This window comes from Eleutherodactylus coqui, chromosome 2 (genome assembly GCF_035609145.1).
Source record: "Eleutherodactylus coqui strain aEleCoq1 chromosome 2, aEleCoq1.hap1, whole genome shotgun sequence".
In the NCBI taxonomy this organism is placed as follows: domain Eukaryota; kingdom Metazoa; phylum Chordata; class Amphibia; order Anura; family Eleutherodactylidae; genus Eleutherodactylus; species Eleutherodactylus coqui.
The window spans coordinates 148,894,882-148,909,544 of NC_089838.1; positions in this window are offsets into that span (position 1 = coordinate 148,894,882).

Genomic DNA, 14,663 nt, shown 5'->3' on the forward strand with positions numbered 1-14,663 from the left:
CATGAGATATCATGAAAAGAGAGAATTCAGGTGGGAAATTATGGTTTCCCTTTAAAGCATGCATCAGTTACACTTAGGATAGAGCTGCATAGAGACTTTTGATGTGCGATTTCCTGCTACACCAAAGTCTCTCATCAAACTTGTATATGTGACCTTGGCATGACTTTGATACAACTTAGTGAAGTGCCATACATTTTTATGGTTTCATAATTTACTTTCATAGTAGAAGCTCAGGTAGCGAATCACATCGTAAGAATTCTTTATTCTACTACAACTTTATGTAATCAAATGTTACAGATACTCAACAACACATTGCATGTTTAAAGTATTTATGTCACGCTACAGAAATTGTTTACTAACACAACAAATATATCAACTGTCCTTTATTCTTTGTTTATTATAAAACCCAATAAAAATTATCGAAAAGAAATGTTGCAGACACATTAAAGTAAATGCGTCACCTAGAGTCTTTTTACAGATTCAACCAGATAGTAAAACATATTCCATTTATTCCATCTGTTTTTATTTTCTGATGGTAGATTTCTTTTTAAATTCCTTTGTGTGTACATGACTACGGGGCTGCCTGATTGACTTTGTTGCAGTTAACCGTACTTAGAGATATAAGTTACAAAAGAACTCATTGGACATAGTTGACATGGACAAGTGGGGACCCATTGACTTCTATAGGAGAATATTCTTGACGTGCTCTGTGACCTGTGTAGGGGTCATTGTGCAGGAGGGGGGAGTGGATCTGCTGTGATCATCACCTATTGTGTATGGTGGATCCTCTGTTATCTATATATAGGTTGAATCTTTCATTGTATTTCTTCTGTCTGTGATGATAATGAGATGACTGCTGAAAGTTTTCTTTACAGAACAGGAAGTTCCTCACTATTATTAGGCTTATTGGTCAGCATACAAACTTCAAGACTTTATTATTTTTATTTATTTTTAAATATAGATCCTGACCAGGGGCGTAACTAAAGGCTCAGGGGCCCTGATGCAAAAAGTGAGCTGGGGCCCCCCCTCTATCTGTACCTGTACCCGTAGCCATACCTAAACCATGCTGCACAGAGGCATATCTTGAAGCTTCTGGCCCCCAATGCAAAACCTGTAAAAGGGCCCCCAACTATAATGCTTTATTCATAGTATTGGGCTCCCAATATGGAGAAGAGAGGCCTTATGGGCCCCTAAGGCTCCTGGGCCCGGGTGCAACCGCATCCCTTGCACCCTCTATAGTTATGCCCCTGATCCTGACATCAGAAATATAAAAAGTCACTAAAAGTTTGTAAAAAAAATGTTAAATATAAACACTTTATTTATATTATAGGTCATTTTCTGATGACACATTCCCTTTAAGTTACACAAAATCTGCAACTCTATGAACTACAGTTGCCGTCTAGCTCTAGCAGTACAGATAGTCCTACATTTTGTCTGCTTATTGCACTTGCCCTTTAAATGTGGAAAATTAAACAATTTTGTCATCAGAAAGTTATTATGAGCTTTGCTGTTTCTGCTCCCTCTCTGGAGTCTTGACAGCCAAATTCATGTTTTGCAGGTGACAGATTACACAGCCCTCCTCTGTTGTAGTACAGGCATACGATCACTTCATCATATCATAAATGAACTCTATGAGGCATTTTGTCAGTTCCGACTTATAAATGTCTTTAGAAAAAATGCTAACTTTATTACATAACATGTCCATCCTTTATTTTCACGCTATACACCAATCAGCCATAACATTGAAACCACTGACAAGTGAAGTGAATAATATTCATTATTTCATTATTATGGCACCTGTCAAGTGTGGGAGATATTTGGCAGCAAAAGAACAGCCAAGTTTGAAGTTGATGTGTGGGAAGCAGAAAAAACAGGCAAGTACTCGTATAAAGATGTGCATGACTCCGACAAGGACCCAGTTGTCATGGCTGATGATATCATACTGAGCATGATCCTGATAGCAATCACCGATTTAGTCGATCTCAAAATACTGCTTAGGCATGTGTAACACGTACTGCACTGGCGCCTGCGGATACTTTGAGCACTCAATATATTTTTCTGCGCTGCTGCATGTCAATAGCACCGCAAGTTCCAGCGTTTCTTTTATGTCATGTAACGCTATATTCTTTTGACCTACAATGGGGGGAGTAAGGTTCACTATTCTGACTTGATTGTGTTTGTCATCAAGCATTCCAGGATGACTTTTAGGCATCATTCACATGAGTGTATGCGCATTCACACTAGCCACATTGCGTCCGAAAGTCACATCTATGAAGAGTAGCCGTGATCGAGTCCCGAGCTTAGTTAGCATTTTCTTGTTGCGTAACAAAAATATGCAGCAGCGCGGAAATCCTTCGGCTGGCAGAAATTCTTGGAGTGACATCTAATAGCTTAAATACAAGCAGCTATCTTCTTTTCCGAGCGTTGGACGCGGGTAAACTCCCTCCCTTTCTTTTTCAGCTCCTATAAGAGTCCTAACTTTTTTGCTATGACTAACGGCTCATGCGTATCAAAGTCTGTGTATTCCTTGTGTATTTACCTGCTTCTGAGTGCGCATGCAGTTTTTTTTGTGCTGTTATGGCTGCGTATGTAACCGTGTTTCCATACGCAAGTGAAAAAAAACTCAGACTGGGAAATAAGCATGTACAGTGATTAATTAGCGTTTTGCTAGGCATCAAGCGTTTCACATGTAAGGCTTACTCAATGGGTTGCGTAAGGTCTGTGTATTCACACGCATCCATTGAGTTCAATGGGGGCTGTACGCACGTATTACACAGTAAAATAGAGCAGCCGTCTAGACATTTTTCTGCAGTTTCCGCTGCAGGGAAACTATAGTGTTATATGGCCGTCATTTGGAGCCTGACAGGGTGGCTCTCCATTTTGTCTCATAAATGGAAGTCCCAAGGGACTCAGTTTCTATAATACTCATATACCGAAATATTGGTCATGAAACCCCTTCCTTTTAGACCTCATAAACATCAACATACATTATGGAAAGATCATTATGTCAAATATGTATCTATCCTTTTTCTGTATTTTTTAAAAAACTTCAACATCGTTTAACAACCACAATTTGATAACTTACTTTGAATGATTGAACAAGCAAAATAGCTTCAAGCTAATCTTGGTGCCGTCTAGAGATGAGCGAGCGTACTCGGAAAAGCACTACTCGCTCGAGTAATTTGCTTTATCCGAGTATCGCTGTGCTCGTCCCTGAGGATTCGGGTGCCGGCACGGAGCGGGGAGCTGCAGGGGAGAGCGGGGAGGAACGGAGGTAAGATCTTTCTCTCCCTCTCTCCCGCCCGCTCTCCCCTGCTCCCCGCTGCGACTCACCTGTCAGCCGCAGCGGCACCCGAATCTTCAGGGACGAGCACAGCGATACTCGGATAAAGCAAATTACTCGAGCGAGTAGTGCTTTTCCAAGTACGCTCGCTCATCTCTAGTGCCGTCTTATTCCTTTTTGGCCTACTTGATCAGATCATGTGTGTCTGAGTATAAAGATTTCTTCTACATAAAAAATGAAAAACACTTGCACTGTGGCTGCACAAAGACCTTGGCCATAACATGGGGTCTTGCAACCGAAGATCACTGTGAAGCACTGCAGCATCACACTGAAATTGAACTCAATGGAGTTGCAGTGCGAGTCACAGGTGGCCTCAACTGCAACGTTATGATTGCAGCAACCTGCAACTCACATTGCGACTCCACTGAGTTCAATGATAGTGGGATTTCACATCACTACACTGCAATCTTTGGTCCTGCAAGACCCTTCATGGCCAAGGAATATTCCTTGATTTCCACTGTGTGTTGTTCTGGATTTTACCTTATTGGGATACATTGTCTACAATGTTCACCAAAAAGTACTTACTGAATTTCAATGTTATTGTATTTTTGCCTCAGTCAGGATCCTTTCACAGAGTATGGAATATTCTACAACAGCATTGTGGAAGATACCCTAAAATCTGCAGAATATTCAACCCTAAATTCCACACTGCATGTGTGGATTTTGGTATGGACTTGAATGTTCCATTTGCTGAAAATATAATCTTAAAGTATAACTTTTATATGAACTATTAAAACTCGAATTTCTGAGCAGATAAACATGTACGATATAATGCACTAGGATTCAAAAAGTAATGTATCTGTGAAAAAACGCCTCAGCCACAGGTACAACTTCTCTCTATATGGGGGTAGATTGGATAAACAACAGACTGCCATCTGCAGCAAGTATGTCTGAGAATAAATGAATCAATGGTAAGTATTGTATTCTCTCAATACACCGGTAGCTGTAGAAGAAGAATATACCCTCACCGTTCTAGGGTACCTGTGTAGAAATAATAGTCTCAAATCAAGCCTTACCACACCGCATTCAAATAGATACATTACATGTATTTTATTTTACATGTTTATCTGCTCAGAAATTCAAGTTTTAGGGTGCCTGTCGATGGGTGGATTTCACCGCTGGTGAATCACGCCATCAACGCTTCCCATAGCATTGCTATGGAAAGCACCGGCACCTGTCCACGAGCGGAGAATCATTGCGATTCTCCGCTCGCAATGGGCAATTCGCAGCGTGCTGCGAATTGCCCCAATTCTCTGCGGCCAGCCTATCTATTAGATAGGGCTGACCGGCGGAGAATCGGCAGCGGCTCCTGTTCCCGGGCGTCGGCTCCAGCAGCGGAGATCTGCCGTGGGACTTTGCATCGCCCGTGGACAGGGGGCCTTAATAGAGTTAATAAAAGTTAGATTTTAAGTCAGTAGGTTGTTATATATTAATTAGAATCTTTTTCTGCCTTCAATGACAGATAAGTAAGAACGCTATTCAACATCCATCCATGTGAAAGAGTATTACTGGAAGCAGCAACAATTGCAAACAGTTGTTTGGGTATACAGTAGGGCATTGGGAATTATGCACTTCAAATGCCTTTGTGTACATGCACATTTGTACACAACTGCATCTGCATGGCCATAAACCTAGGATAGGCTATACTTGACAAACCACTTGTGTATCCAGGTATCCTGTCATATTAAAGGATTTATTCATCTGAATATTACTACATTACTATCATATCTGCAATCTAAAGCCATGACTTTAAAAAGTGCTTCTACTTTCCAAATTTTTGACATATTTTGGCCAATGCATGAGTTTGGCTTCTGCAGCAAAAAATTCCAGACAATAAAAGCAATAATGAACAATATTATTTGGCAAGGAAAAGGAGTGCAGATAAAACTGGGGCTGCTTACACCTCCCATAGAAGAAAAGGTTGTTCCTCTTTCCGATTTTGAGTTATACTTAGAGATGAGCGAATCTACTCGTTTCGAGTATTTACTCGATCGAGCACCGTGATTTTCGAGTACTTCAGTACTTGGGTGCAAAGATTCGGGGGGCGCCGGGGGGCGGGGGGAGGCGTGGCGGCGTGGGGGGTAGCAGTGGGGAACAGGGGAGAGCCCTCTCTCTCTCCCTCTCCCCCCCACTCCCCGCTGCAACCCCCTACTCACCCACGGCGCCCCCTGAATCTTTTCGCCCGAGTACGGAAGTACTCGAAAATCGCGGCGCTCGGGCGAAAAAGGGGCGTGGCCGAGTAGGCTTGCTCATCTCTAGTTATACTTTTTTCATCACAACTTCAGCACTTTAACACTTTAACTTTGAGAATATTCAATGGTAATTTAAACTCTACTGGAGAAATATGGAATGGTGTAAAGGACAATGTTTATCTTCTTATGGGAAAAGGGTTGTCTTTGACACCAATCTGGTTGTTCAGATTAGAGCAATTAATATGGCAGGATATAATAACATAAAGGTTAAAAAATTTTGGAGGAACATGTCCACCCTTAACCTTTCTTGAATTTAAACTCCAATTTCTCAGTATGCAAAATCAATCATCCGGTAAAGAAACGCATGTTAAATGCATACCTTTTTAACATGGGAGCCTGTAAGTGAAATATATCCATTGGATTGTATCCATCAAAGGAATCCATGACAGGCATCCAGCAAAATAATTTATGCATCAAACGTTTATTTATTGTTTTTGAGCACGGGAGCCTGTGGTGGAGGAAGGCTGATGGATGGCATCCTTTTGGAGGCCTCTGTCAGTTTATTCATTTTTTGGTTAAAATGTGGCAGCTAGATGTTACATGAAGGTCAAAGTGAAATATACAATAAAGCACATTGCATACAAACACACTGCATAATTTGTCTTTGCAGCATTCTTTGGGTCAGTGGCATTTATTTTTTTTTTCAAAAAGTGGCATGCTCTGGGTAAAGCATTTTTTCTGGCATTTTTCCATAGGCTTTGAAAAATGCCATAAAAATGGATGCTAGAAATGCAACAAAATAAGTACCACATTAGCTGTATTTTTCTAAAAAAATGCAAAAAAGTGTGTGTGAGGGAAGCCTTATGATGCATAGATGATTTCCTATTGTGAGTTACAAAAAGTATTAGAACATTTACTAGTGTGATCACTGCTGTAGGCTCACTTGTGTCTTAAGAAACTTGTTATTTTTCTTTTTTTTAGTTCTTTTTCTCTATTTTTGCCATCTTTCTGTTTTCAAATGTAAGTTGTTTTCCTTTTTTTCTTTCTGAAGCCAACTGGGTCACACAGTTATAAACTCCAGTTACCTATACAACTTTAGCTTCTGCGGCAAAGATAATTTAATTTAGTTCAGAAGAAAAAGTACATTTTATCTGTAGTGGCAATGAAAAGCCTAATCCTATTCATTTTACTACTGCGGCAAAAAGAGCATAGTTACCCAAAAGAAACATTATGCTGTATCCAATTGAACATAGTGAAACTTTACATTTCCCATAAAATAGGTCATTCAGTTGCATAATAAAAAAAGTATTATTTTTTCATTGTCCAGCGCATAGTATATTTTCCAGGAAAATTACTAGGAACCTCTCAACTGTATCCGATCTCTACCTTATATTTAGATGCAGCCATATATTACCGCTGATAATGTGATGTCAGTGAATAGATTGGAATTTTTCACTGTCTTTTATCAAGATAAATGGTTCTGTCAATAGCAAATGGCTGGCAAGTATTAGCACTCTACACACTATATGACTTTTCATTCCAACCAAAAATAGTGTTTAAAGCTTTTGCAAAAATCTATGGCTCTGGCTTTCCTTATTACCTATTTAACTGCTTTTTAAAAGCAGGATTTATTTCAGTAAATTAGGATCTGTGTTACAAGATTATATCATGCATCATAAACCTTCAATCAATAAAAAGGAGGACACTCACAGCTACAAGGGGAAATACACCTAATTCTCATCTTGAGCTGTTCAATAGTATTGTCAAACCTCAGTGGGATCAGCTGCTCACAAAAGAACTTTATCTTGGCTTATTTTTACCATTTACACTGCCTCCGCGTCCCACAGTACCAATATGCTCATTGGCCTTTTTCTTTCAATAAGTATTATAGTAATTGGCTATTTCACACTTGTAAGGCTTGATCTGTCACAGTGCAAAGGGCAGGCAGCAAGGCTGTCAGGGTCTGACAATTTAGCCATTCATCAATTATTATCAGCTGTACAAAAAAACAGGGGATACTGTGAAATTGTGTCCTTTATAATCACCACTCCACTTCTGTAATTCAACAGCAAATCTTATCTAATTGTACAGACACAGGACTATTCCCTTGCCCCTTGTCCTAAAAGATATTCCTTGCGGAGGCATCGTGCTGAAAAAGAACTGGTAATTGCTAACTTTGTTTTTCTGTTAAGAGTATATATTTTTTTTTACGTTTTTTTCATTGACAAAATCAATCACTTTTGTGTCAGATTTGCAATGAAGAAAAATGCTACATCAGTAGACCAGTTCATATTTACATTTGGCCTATTTAATTAAAAAATATAGATCATATGAAGCACAGGAAATGTAAGTGCCAGCTGGGTAGTTGACACATAGCACATTTGAGTTTCCGACCACATTTGCAATTTTCTATTATTATAGCCTTAAGCTAAATGTTTCATAATATGTAATTGGTACAATAGAATACACGACAGTGAGAATAATAATAACACTACTTTCTTAATTACAAAAAATATATTAATTTTTTTAAGCTACTTTCATCCCTAAACCTTGATGCTAACTTTATTTAAAGTAATTAAAAAAGCAAGGAAGGAAAGTCTAAATTTGGTTTATAACATGGTCACATTTGAAGGTTTATATTATGGCCACAACACTTTTAGACCCCCCTTCTTGATTCTGCTGAACTTATTTTAGATTAATATAGAACACTATGGTAGAACCGCAGGATCTGGATGTTGGGTCACAATACAGACCCTGAAATGTGGCTGTATTACAGCTGAATGAAACCATTATTATTGACGAAACAAGAAGTTTTGGCAAAAGGTTTGATTTGATCTGAATTAGTTCAAACCAAACTGGAAATTCACAAGTACCCCCAAAACTGGTGTAATACTGTCAAAGAACCATAATAGCTCTTTATAGCACTTTTAGGCCACCTAAGAGTGTGTCTAAGTTGTTTTAAGCTCTTTATAAGGCAACATTTATGAAGAAAAAAGTGTGGGGAAAACAAACGAAGAAAAAAGGAAAGGAAAAAAGAGGGAGAGATTTTCTCCATCTTATTTTTCCTTCTTCTTTCCCTCCTCTAATTTCTTCTTTTTCTCTTTTCCCTTCCTTTTCCTTCTTGTTTTTCCTTTTCTTTTTTATGCAAAGTTTGACTGGAAACAAAGTTCAGCTATTTCTGTTCACTTAACACTAAACAAGAGCTTTACAAGATATATTCTCTGCCCTTTTAAGTAAATGTACGGTGCATAATAACGTAAAAAAAAATTGTGATGCATTTTAAAGAAAACTTTGACCAAAACTGAAAAATCAGTTTTCAAATTGTTCTTATATTTGCTCCTTGCATTCAGCCTTGGTGCCCAAAGACACCTCTACCACAGTAGAAGAAAACAGTATTATACTATGAATGACAGATGGTAAGGGCCTAGTCACACGAGCGCATCAGCGCCCGTGTTACTGCAGGAAGAAGACGACCGCACTTCAGGACGGACGTCTCTCTGCAGCACCGAAAGAACAAACATGTGACCGGCTCCATTGCCACACTGGCAGTGCGACAGGTAAGCACAACAGGTAAACATGTTGTGTAAGCTCTGGCCCCTTGTCCTGCTTAGACACCCAGTAGTCAAAGAAGCCAATGCCATGTCTAAGTACATTCTCAAAGGAGCTGGCATACTCATGGACCATCATGAATAAGTGCGACCTGTGACTGGAAGTCCTACCTAGGCTTTTTCTGCAAGCGGTGACAAGCTTAAAAAACTATGACACACCTCTTTTAATCTTCACCTGCCACCAGTAGTGTTGCTGCTGCGGTGGCTTCCTGCTTGTCCACCATGAGCCATACAGCTGCAATGCATTGTGCATGCATACCCACGGCCATGGAGAAAAGCTGTGCTCAAGCTGCTGAACAGTCTATCCTGATACTGCTGCATTTTGAGGTCCCTCTCCATTCCTGGAATGAGATTTTTCATTTTGGCCATGTATCAGGGATCAAGGAGGGTAGCCACCCAGTAGTGATATGATATCTTCATGTGAGCTATGCAACAGTCTTTCTGCAAACACTGCAGTATAAAAGACTTTAATCAACTTCCCTAACAGTTGACAGAAAAATGGCGCACTATCAAACCTTGTAAGCAAGTTCAACTTTAACTAATAAACTTGACCTGCTGGTGTTTTACTATGGAACATTAACCCTTTCCAATCCAATTTGTATCCTGGTTTTTCCTAGGGGGCTTACTCTTTTTCTACCATTATACAACGGCACTACATGCTGGCTAAAGCCAGTCCTGCATGAGGTGACACGTTGGATAGGCTCCGACAGCAGAGAGGCTGGCAATATACAGTAAGAGAACCCCGACGGATGTCTTCCAACATCGGAACTGTACAGCTTCAAATAATAATGTCTTCGGATGTCAGACAGTGAATTGGAAAGGGTTAAAACCCTGGAAACACTTGAGAACACCAAACAAGTTATGCAGCTTTGAAAGAGCTGTTATGTTTCTATATTCACTCACTGCGATGTGAAGGACTATTTGTTGTTAATGTTACATCTCTTTATCTTTCGCTCTCTCCTTTTCTTGTTGTATACCAGGTACACCTATGGGCCCACTTGGCACAAGATGTAATGAACCACTATATAACTATTCTTTGCCTTCATAAGATTAATTACGGTGATTAAGGTAGGTTTGTTAAATGTGAAGGGGCTAAACAGTCCACCAAAATAATCATATTTTTGGGAAAATGTTAAAACACTATCTCCAAGTACTTTTGTGCACTGGAAACACTTGCAGTTTCAAAGTATGCTTTTAGTATAAACACCCAAGCTACCCAAGTATATTTCAATCCCATCACACCTCTAAGGCCAGAGGAATATTAATCACGATAAAAAAAACTCTATAGCATTTCAGCTTATCCAAGTGACATTAGACACACAAGGCAGATATGTCACAATAGTCTGTTCTATAACCAGCACAATACACACACTAGTCTCAGTCTATGCTCCAAATAAGACCTAGGGGAGTTTTAGCCACTAGAATGGGCACAACCTTCCGCTTCTATAGACATACTCAGTCTTTGGGTGATATATGGTGGGAAGAAAAACTGTTCAATGTATGATGAGCAATACAAAGCTCCAAGACAGACTAGTCCTATTCACATGTTCACAATAACTGTTCGCAGATTGACATGTGTATAGCAATAGATCTTTACTAAAGCTTTACGAAAGCACCAATTGACACAATCATTTTGTCCAATCACATGTAATGACTTATTGTTGTCTCAACCAGGACATAAAAACAATCTTCAAAAAAATCTAACATCCTGGGGATAGAAGTGTAAATACAAAAAATGTTTATAATTAGGGGCTGGATTTATGTCTAAATAATATTTTTCATGGGACAATCCCTTTTAAGGCTGGGTTCACACAGGGCGGATTTGCTGCAGAATTTCCCTGCAGAATTTTGCTGCAGCGAATCCGCCTGTGGCCGCTAATCCTGGTGTTAGCCAGCCATGTGGACGAGATTTGACAAAAATCTCTACCACAAGGGGTGGACAATCCGTTGTGGCAAATCCAGCATTAGCCGGCGGGGATTCCCGGGACGCAGCATGTCAATTTTTTTTTCCCGCTGTGGCCTCACTATTCTCAATGGGAGAGCCGGCCGCAATGGAAAAGCATGCGGAGAAAGCCGCTCCAAAACCCGCGGCTAAGTGCCGTGTGTTTTGAAGCTGCGCTTATCCCACGGTGAAGCCGTCCCGTGGGAACCCAGCATGAAAGTCCCAGTTAGGCTGTAGCCATAAGGAGTAGTTAGAGGGAAAGCCAAAGCTGGATTTTGCACCAGGGCCCAAAACCCTTTAACTATTCCCTTGTGGAAGATCCTGGAAGTGAATGCTTCTTCTATTATAATATCTGCAGATCACAGGTCCTTGTACAACTCCACACAGATGCAGTTAAGAAAAAGCAGGTTTCATGCAGGATTTAACATAGATAACACCTATATTAATGTATATACTTTTTGCATTTGTTGTCATTGTAAATCCAGTTAGGCCAAATGCACACGGGCATGCATGGATTCCGCATGGGGAAACCCTGCACAGAATCCACCCGTGCCTGCGACCGGTGACTCTGCATATCTGTCTGTGTTTTCTTTCTTCTGTACTGCAGATCTGCCGGCCATCGCATCAGCGCACATGCACAGTACAGATTTTCCTGCACCACCCGCACCTGTCATTCCGGATAGATCGTGGATCGGATGGCTTCCATTGACTTCAATAGAATCTATCTGTGTGGAAAATGCTCCGAAATGGAGCATGCTGAGATTTTTCCTCTGCGAGTGGAAATTGCAGTTGATTTCCTCTTATGTGCATGGAACAATCACTTTTGCATTGCATCCTATGGACGAACATTGCTGTGGAATACGTGGGCAGACATTCACCATGGATTCCGCAGCAAAAAATCCGCCCGTGTGCATAAGGCCTTAGGCCTTATGTCCACGGGGAAAATCAGGCCCGCTACGCATTCTCCATGTAGAATCTGCAGCGGGTCCCTCCTGCCCCGCGGACATGAGCGCTTAAAATAGGAATAAATCAGAATTAACTTACCTCTCACACGCTCCGGATACTTCCTTCGCTGCGGCGTCATCTTCTCTCGTCGCAGCCGGATCTTCTTTCTTCGGCTCGGCGGATGTGCATGATGACGTCGGTGACGTGCCCCGCATATGCGCCGGCCCGAATCAAAATGATCCGGCCGCGACTGAGAGAAGATGGCGCCGCGGCGAAGGGAAGAACCGGAGCGTGTGAGTAAAATCAGATTTTTGTGTCCCGCGGATCCGGACGGCTTCCATAGGCTTCAATAGAAGCCCGCGGGAGCCGTCCCCGCGGGAGACCCGCATGAAAATGGAGCATGGTCCAGATTTTTTCATGCTCCATTTTTTTTTAAATCCCTTTTATTGACCATCCGCGGGTATTTATCTACCCCGCGGGTGGTCAATGCATCCCTATGGGGTGCGGATCAGCGGGCAGGGGAAGAGTTAAAATCTGCTGCGGATTTTAATTCTTATTTTGCCCGTGGACATGAGCCCTTAGGGCTAATGCCCACAGACGGATTTCTACCGTAAATCCGCAATCACTAGTGGGCACTATCGCTTTATTATTGCGGTACTCCTGCGGCATAAATCCGCGGGCGTATCCCACAACGCTCGTGGGCTATCAGCCCTAGATCTGTCTATGTAAACTGATTTCAAAGTAAAAAAAAAATAAAAATAAAAACAAGCCTTGACATTCCACAAAGTTTCTGAGTGGTCCTCTTGTCTGCAATCTTTTCTCTGTTGTGGCTTGAATAGATGTAATTACCAAGGTAGCAGACATAGCAACTGCTATGAAGCCAATGAATCAAGGGGGTCCATTTCCACTCAGACACAAGATACAGTTAGTGATGACCATTGTCAATAAAAATTGAGTGTAAGCTTTATTATTATAGCCCCATGATTACCAGTTCTGTATGCATTATTACATCTAAATAAAATTACTTTTTGCATTATTCCTGAATCATTTTATGTTTTTTACCTATATTCCTTTTCTCTTTCTTTCCTGCAATATTTGTGTGCTATGATATCATATTGTACCTTATCACAGTGAAATCACAGTATCCATTATCCCTGTGTATACTATCCCTACACAGCGTGCACTATCCCTATTCTGTGACATCACTGTGTCTACTATATTGTTCTATGACATCATTTTGTGTATTTCCACTGTATGATGACATCACTGTGGTTATTATTCCAGTACTGTGACATCACTGTGTTCATTATCACTGTACTGTGATATCACAAAGTACACTACATTAGGAGGACAAAAAAAATCTAAGCTTATCATGTACTAAACCTTGTGCTGAAGGTCGCTATGGTGGATTGGGCTCTATTAAAATTTTTACTATGGGGCCCAATGGCTTTTGGTTATACCGATGAAACATGTTCACATAAAGCAGGCTTGTCCCTGTACTTGGAGCAGAATCAGCCCCAATCAGATGAATAGAACTGATCCTTAGTTGCAGAAATTTCTGTAACAAATCTACCATGTGCCAATATATCCTAACAGCTTCCAGAGCGATTGAAAAGTATCCTTTATGCCTCTATGCCTAAAAATGGATCTTGTTGCTATTCATATTTTTTTTTCTTTTGTTTGCCCATCAATGGAGTTTAGTTAGGTTTTGTATTAACAGTTTACAATACATATGTAATTATTGCTTTAAAATACTTTAACGATGTCTAGCATTAGAAGAAAGGAATAAGCATACTTCAAACACCGCTTGAAATGTAAGAGCTTTGGATTTGTATACTCAGCGTCTAAGTATAAGGGTGGCCAGTGGTGTTAATAAATCATGCAGTCTAGTTTAGAAGTTGCATTCTCTAGATGAATAAATGAAGTGACATTGAAGCATGTCTAATTATAATATATCACAAGATAATCTGTCAAGTACCAAGTCCTCAGACCCCAGTACCCTCTCTCATCCATTATTTATAAATTACAGTCAATGCCACTGCAATGGAGTTTTAGAAAAAGTAGCATATAGTGAAAGGTATCTTGTCCCATGGCATTTGTAGAAGTGATATATTCTGACATTATCCTATCTGACTGAGAAAGAAAGAAAAATGTAGGAGAGAATGGCTTATGAAATTACAACACATGGGTGTAACAAGTCAGCATAAACCCAAACAGTGTGTAATAGACATTGAATCAAAGCCTTAGGCCCCCTGTCCACGGCCGTTGTGGAATATCACCATCGATATTCCACTGCGGGGGACGAGGGGGGGGGGGGGCTGCCAGATTTTAGCGGTGAGCCTATCTGACAGATAGGCTCACAGCAGAGAATCACAGCAAATCGTGGCATGCCGCGATTTAGATCCCGCGAGCGGAGAATCGCTATGATTCTCCGCTCGTGGATGCTGTGGCTGCGCTTTCCATAGAAACGCTATGGAAAACTTCACACAGCGTGATCCGACAGCGATTTATCACCGGCGGATTCATGCCCATGGACATGCAGCCTTAGTACTCTGTCCTAATGAAACTACAACATGCTATAGAAATAAGAGCTTCATTTATACAGCAACCATCTAATGGACTAGTAAGTGATT